We start from the raw sequence: 8,006 nt of genomic DNA, 5'->3' as shown, positions 1-8,006 counted from the left end.
CATGTGTTACTATGCTAGTTCCATGTTAAGAAGGCATAGGTGGAGAACCTATTTCTGCAGGTATGCAATTGTTGTAATTGTTGCATAGCTTTCCCTTCCTTTGGTGTGTCAAGAACTACTATGAATATTAATAACCAACATGTTGAAATCATTTCACAGGTCCCTAAGGACAAGCGAGCTAATGTCTATAATCACTTATCAAATCTAATGCAAGCACCAAGTGAGGAGATTTTTAATATGGGATATAGATAGTTGTTGGATACATACTCAACACATGTGGTTTGGGAGGCCAATGCTCAAGCAAGGGAGCAAGATGCAGTGATGGGGGGCCAATATTCAATGGGGGACCAAGAGATGTCAAGCTGGCTACCCACCATGGTTGAGGAAAGTGTAGCCATTATTGATAACCAGATTCTTGGATGCATCTTGGACTTGAAAGGACTGCTACAAAGCTTTGAAGGACAGTTGGGGGAGTATGATAGTGACCTAAAACTAGTCCTCTTTAATTAGTTGTGCAACTCAAGGGATTGCCTCTCCACTTTGATTGTCCCAAGGCACATCCACTTGCCTGCAAGAGGCTCAATCAGACAGGTCCAAGCACATGTAACACAAACTCGGCTAGGTCATGTTGTGGCACGAGAAGCCAATGGATGTGGAGCTAATGTTGGGTTTTTCTCATTTGTCCTCCAAAGACCTCAACTATTGGCGTTTTAAGACGCAAACATCAACAAGGAAGGAGTCAAGTACGCTTCAAAAAGAGGCCTAAAGTGTTCTGCTCCCATTGTTGTAGCAAAAGTCTTTTGCTTGGTCCAAGAGAATTTGCCCTTTGAAAATATTGCTCTTTGATAACAAAGTAGTACATGCGGTGATTTATGCCAAGCCAAGATTGTGTAAGTGGATCTTCATAATGCATGTTTGTATTGATACTACTTTGACTAGGAGTTTTTGTGATGTATGGCCTTTGGACTTCACAAATGCAAGAAAGTCTTGTTGTCTTAAATGGTCATTGCTAGGCAGTCATGTTGGTTAGTGATAGCTTTTTTCTTCCCTTTTCTTCAGACATGCAAGAATTGCTTACATACCAAATTGGTGGACAACCAACAATGCAACAATTTTTGGATCGATATTTGGAGCTTTTAATGCCTGGTCATTTATTGCATCAATATCTGTAGCTTTTAAGGCCTTCTTACATACCAAACTTTTTGGCAAATGAGCAGTGTTGGGTCTAAGGTTGAAGTAGTGGAGATGGGTTTCGAGGTTGCATCGATTTTTGGGTTGATATTTGTAGCTTTCAATGCCCGATCACTTATTGTATCAACTTTTGGATCGATATATGTAGCTTTTAAGGCCTATTTACATACCAAACTTTTGGCCAAATGAATAGTATTTTGTCTAAGGATGAAGTAGTGGAGATGGGTTTGGAGGTTGACGACAATTATTGCATATATTTTTGGGTTGATATTTGTAGCTTTCAATGCCTCATCTCTTATTGCATTGATTTTTGGATCGATATCTGTAGCTTTTAAGGCCTGCTTACATACCAAACTTTTGGGCAAATGAATAGTGTTGTGTCTAAGGCTGAAGTAGTGGAGATGGTTTTCGAGGTTGCAATCAATTATTGCATCGATTTTTTTGGGTTGTTATTTGTAGCTTTTAATGCCGACTCTCTTATTGCATCAATTTTTGGGCCGATATCTGTAGATTTCAAGACCCCTGCGTACCATGCCTAGTCACTTATTGCATCACTTTTTAGATCGACATCTCTTAGCTTTGGAGGTCGTACCAAACTGTTGGGCAAGTGAGTAGTGTTATGTCTAAGGCTAAAGTAGGGGAGATGGATTTGGACATTGACAACCATTGTTGCATAGGTTTTGGAATCGATCCAGTGTGTCTCAATGTCTCATGCGCTGAGGAGTTAAGGTTATGTGGGTGACAATAGCCTTAAACAAGTTTAAATCCACCATGAGTACCATGACTAGTGACTATCGTCAAGTTATGCCGACCATAGCCAATGATAAAGGTTGGCCACCATGCTGGCTGTAATGATTATAACCTTTAAACATGGAGTGTAACCATTGCAACTCTATCTACTAAGAACAACTGCATAAGACACAACCTTCATATACCATAGCCATAACCGGTAGCCTCAAAGACTAAGACTTGAAGTAAAGAATGCAAAAACCATAACCAGTGACTATACAAATGATGATCATAACCAGCATATTGAGACTTAGCAACCTTAACTCGAAAATTCAAATGTGCCCAAAATGAGGTGACAATGGCCATAACTTATGAGTTTGAAGATGGAGATGGTTGCAACTTCGCTTGCTGAGAACACAACCACATGCTATAACCCTATTGCATACCAAAGCCCTAACCAATAGATTCAAAGGCCAAGACTTCAACACATTTCAATTTCACCTTTACAGAATGCATTCGCAAACCATAACCTTCAAAGCATAGCCATAACCAACAAAGGCGGGCAATATGAATTGAGATAAAAATTTTGAAACCACGGGCAGTGACCTTGGTCAAGGCACAATGCGCATAATTGATGACCATATTCAAGACATAATGCGTATAAGTGACAGCCCGGGAGACGACAACCTAAACCATAAAATCATCAACAGGGACATAATCTAGGATGATCATAACCAACATATTGAGACTTAGCAACCTTAACTATAAAATTTAAATGGGTGCATAATGAGGTGACAATGGCCATAACTTATGAGTTTGAACATGGAGACGGTTGCAATTTCACTTGCTGAGAACACAACCGCATGCCATAACCCTGTTGCATACCAAAGTCCTAACCAACAGATTCAAATGCAAGGACTTCAACACATTTCAATTTCACCTTTCAACCGATGACCATATTCCAGACATAATGCGTATAGTTGACAACCCTAGAGACAACAACCTAAACCATAAAATTCCCAACAGAGACATAATTTGGGATGACAACGAACATTAAACCATAGCATGTTTAGAAAGAAACCTTTACAAGTCTTATACTATGTCGCCAATAAGCTTACATCTTGGACAAGCACTCCAGACACCAATCATGGAGCTGTTGCTTCATGTTGCATACTTTGTCATGTTGAAATCAGTTCCATGTCAGCCAATTCCTTCGCGGCCTCTCCACCAATCCTCCCACAAAAAGCTCCCTGTAAAACAACCCAATTGTTTGTAAACCTTCCAAGAGATACACATATAAAATCCACTTGATGTGTGCCTTGGCTAGCCAGGCACCTGATGTATTTCATGACATAATATCCACAATCAACACTATTTGGCTATCCAAAAACTCAAGCTCAAGTTGTGACTCATCAACCAAGGCACGTTGAAGGGTTGTATCATGCACCACTTGAGCAAGACTCCGAAGGCCACTACAAAAAATTCATGGCACTAAATGGGTTAGTTGCTTAAGGTCATGTAGAAGAAAGAAATGTACATGCATAGGTATCAAGCTTACTGACATGTGCATAGCCTCAAGGCACTCAAATGGACTCATGAGATGTAAGGAGTCAAAATAGAGCAAATAGTGCTTCTTTGTGGGCAAGCGAAGGAGCTTTGCACCTCTATTAACATAAAGAACAAACAACGACCAATGGTGCCTAAAACAAGAAGAGCACAATTGTGAATAAGAGTATTTATCCTTGAAGCATTGCACAATGTCTTTCTTGGATGTGACCAATACCTACAAATTAGTGGCCAAAAACATAATGTCATTTCCGCACAAGTCAAGACTAGCAAATTGTGCTAAGAGAAATTGCTCGAATGTGGCCAAACATTGTGTACCATAAAGCATCAACAAAGCAAACCTTCTTAAGAATAGAAGGTGGCAAAACATGTTCCGTCCACCTGCATGCAAACAACAACCTTGGAGATTAGATACACGAATCCTCCACATAAAAGAACACATTGCCAGCAGAGAGAGAGAGAGAGAGAGGGAACTTACTCGCCAAACAAGTCTATGGTCCGAGAGATAGCCTCTCCATGCAATATAGCATTGACCAGGGGTTGATCTACATACGTTGACAATTTGAATCTTGAGGAATTGAATGTGATGCTAGCATTAGAAGCAAGCCTAAAACACCAGCATGCAAGACTTAGAATAATGTTAATATTTATCGACACTCTTTAAAATGCAAAGCTGGGATATGAAATCACCTGGCTGTCGCAATATTTGTTTGTGTGGTGACCAACCTACCGCCCCCCTCTTGCGAAACTAATACTTGGCCAGTCTCGATGGTGAATTTAAGAGATACATGGGTCTCATGGCTCGGTGATGAGACATCGATAACCACACTTGTCTTTGTAGATGACCGAATTGGAAACTTTTGCCAATGTTCCATTATCAGTCCCTACACAAAGTTCCTAGAACGATTAGCCCAACAAAAAACCACAACCATAATCAAACCATCAAATAAAAGCACAATCGCATTTAGTGACAACCTCCAGATCCAGCAAAAACACACATCCATAATTAGTGACAACCCAAAAAACGGGTAAAAAACACAACCATAATCATCTTTACCTCATTTTGGGAAACACCGATGTTCAATGTCATGGAAGTGAATCTATCAAAGGTGTCCACAATGTGCTCATTGTTGGGTTCATCACACTGGTGACCCTCAGTATTGACCACTGGAAGATCCTTGGCATCATCACGGGGTGGCATCTCATATAGTGGCGTATCTCCAAGGCCAATGGAGGAGCTAGAGCTAGTAGACCCGCTACTAGTGGTAGCCTCATCTTCCTTCGCCTTGGACCCTTCTCCCTCCAAGACCCCTCCATCTTCCTTTTTCTCTTCTTGTAGATTGTCCTCTTCTGGCTCATTTGGGATCTCATCACATCACCAAGATCATCTTCCTTTTTCTCTCCTTGGAGATTGTCCTCTGCCTGCTCATGTCCAAGGCATGCATGTAAAATCCTCATCATGCACCTCTTCATCAAGACCAGACATAGTTAAATGGAATCAGTGCATCAAAATCAAACAAAAACTTGATAAACATAATGCAATAAATTAACCATGGAGCGGGATGCACCTGTTCTTTTTTATTATGGCATGCATGTAAAATCCTCATCATGCACCTCTGCATGCATACCAAACATAGACAAATGGAATCCGTGCATTGAAAACATAGACATAAAAGCAAAACAAAAATGCTGAAAAGTAAACTTGAACCTAAAAATTAAACTCCAACACATGCAAGGGTTGAGCGCCTTTTTTATTTTTGTGTGTCAGTTCCCTCCCATCGAAACATGGGCCAAGCTTGGTAAACTAGCACCTAGGACAATCGAGGAAGAGTGTAGATAAACAAGGGAACCTCAAAGTATGTGTGAACATGGTTTACTTGGACCACCTCTCCTATTGTGTCCTCAACCAGCATCAAGACCCTCATGACTAAATGGCACGGGGCCTTGGGATTGACAGTGGACGACAGACGGCGTGATCTCAAGGAGATTCAATGATGGCAAGCAAAAAATCGGGAGCTAGTGCCCCCCCTCGATGGGTGCCACGGCATCCCAATCCCCTAATCAGGTGCACGCATGCATTTCATTGAAACGTAGGTGTGTTTACATCTACTTATGCTTGTCTGAGATTACTCTCTGGATGTCCGAGTTTACAAAACTTGTATGAGTTTACTTTTCCCAAGTCCCACGACATCGCACGTCTCTGCTTTTGTGCCTGGAGTTCTCCTCTATGGATCCCATGACGGGGTCTTGAATCTCGTCTCCTTCCATTTCTAATGATGAAACCATAGAATATCCCTAGGAGCTTCCCTCGACATTCCATAAACTCCCTGGTCTATCATACAAAGAGTTTCTCCAAAAAGAAATAGCATTACAACAAAGGGAAGAATTGCTTGAAAAGCAATAAGCTCTACTTAGATGGGAAACCGATGTACAAGAAAGGTAGAAAGCTCTTCTCTCTAGGCGGGGTGAGAAATATCCACCATATCAATCCCCTACACAGTTAGTGTATTTCCTTTGTAATCCTTTTACTTCATAATACACACCTCCTGCTTGTAATTATTGTGTGTGTATGAAGGTATCACCTATCTGTGAAAGTATCTCTTGTGAGTTTCATCTAAATGATCAACGTCTATAATCTCTTTGTCTCCTACTATAAGAGTGATTAGCAGAAACTGTTCTCTTTTAACATTGTCTGCTCTAAGAAGCTATTGCCATTTTTTTGTATTGTGTCGAAAGGAAAGGTCTCGTGGTCCGAAGTTGCCATCAGCATTTTGAGATATAGCTATAGGCAACAAATCCTCGATAAATTCCCGCAGAAACTCCTATCTCTCAACCCAATATCATGTAAAATTTTAATGGCATTCTTGAATAGATCATTGTCAAAAGTGACCTAGTCTCTTGCGCATCTCTCCATAGATGTAGAAGAAGCAGAGCCCTCTGCCCAATGGCAGATACCATACCTGAGACCTATCATGCATATAAATATTAAAATCTATTGAAACTTCAAGCCTCAATAGTTTACTTAAATAATAGATCAATTGCATCTATCCCTACAGATAATCAAATGCATTTCATAAACCTCACTGAGATCCTACAGCATGATAAAGGTGAAGCCATTAAAAAGGGCTATTACTTTGTTCAACTTGGTTGTGTACAAATAGGAGTAAACCCTTCGTTTAGAGCAGGTTTAGATGTATCTTGTTTAGTAATGATTCTAGATACCCGACATAGAAATCTGCAAGACCAATTCCTTGAAGGAATTGAAAGCAACTTAGCAGATGGACCAATTTATCTACAAGTTCACCCAAATTATAATGTGTCACTTGACGACCCCTATTTTAGCAAAGCTTTAACTCTTGCAATTAAAATAGTTGGTTGTGATCTAAAGCACATGACCCCCAATGTAGAAATTGCCTTTTCTGTTTTAGGAAGAGTAGTAAACTCAGACTTCCTGCAATTTATGAAGGAAAATTGACAGCAAAAGAGAAAAAAGATCATAAAGGGCAAAACATAATTATGTGTTCTGATGATCATTCTCAAATGCTGTGATGTGATCAAATTGCATGGACAGAAGTAAATTTACCTGAGAATTGCATGGTAGACATTCAGCCTACCTTAAAGTAAAAAATAGTTAATAGAGTATTTAATATTGATAACATAGACTCATCTAATTATTTTATTACCTCTCAAAAACCTATCTCTTCTCCTGCATAAAGCCCCTACCAAGTCTAGATCAATGGGAATAAAGGATTGTCAATATTCAAAAACTTTTACAAATGAAGATAAAACCTTTTGTAGAAACTGCCTCGTCATCCTGTGCATTCTCTATACAATTTTGTATGATTGATGGTACAGCTTTTATTATCTCAGATAATGATAAAGTCTTTATTACCCCTTATATTATAATGACTGAACACACAAAACCTAGTCCTGAAGTACTTCAAAGTAATTATCAGACTGTGAAGTTGCATATGCTTGAAAAATAGTTACAGAACTTACATAGGCTTGTTTCTGAGTCAAGCCAGAATCTTACTCAATTGTATACAAAACTTCAAAGTATGCTCACAATATCTTCTCCCTCTTGGCATACTAATTTAATCGTACCATCTTCTAGAAACTTGCTATACTTCTCATTCACTAAACCTTCCTTGCATCGTCGTCCGGGTCACTCATACAAGAGTTTGCTCTTAAATGTCTCAAAATTTGAAGAAGAAAAGGGTCATTCTTCATACATTGATCTGGGGAGGGAAGATTGGGAAGCAGCGGAGCGGCTTTATCACAAGATGCAAAGAAGCTTGTCGGAAGATGAAAGAGATCTCTACACTATTGCTTGTTGTCACAAAGATCGCAACAAATTAATCGACAACAAAGGCACACCTCCATCAAAAAACCCTAAAGAAGTTGTCACAGAATCAATCGACTACAATTGGGAAGAAGACTAGATAGAACCAATTTGGGATGTGTCAAATGCAGAACAGAGGTTAGGAATCAAAGATTATGGCAATGTATTCTTCCAAGGT

The sequence above is a fragment of the Adiantum capillus-veneris genome, chromosome 19 (assembly GCF_014529385.1).
Source record: "Adiantum capillus-veneris isolate H3 chromosome 19, ASM1452938v2, whole genome shotgun sequence".
Taxonomy (NCBI): domain Eukaryota; kingdom Viridiplantae; phylum Streptophyta; class Polypodiopsida; order Polypodiales; family Pteridaceae; genus Adiantum; species Adiantum capillus-veneris.
This window is presented reverse-complemented; position numbering follows the sequence as displayed.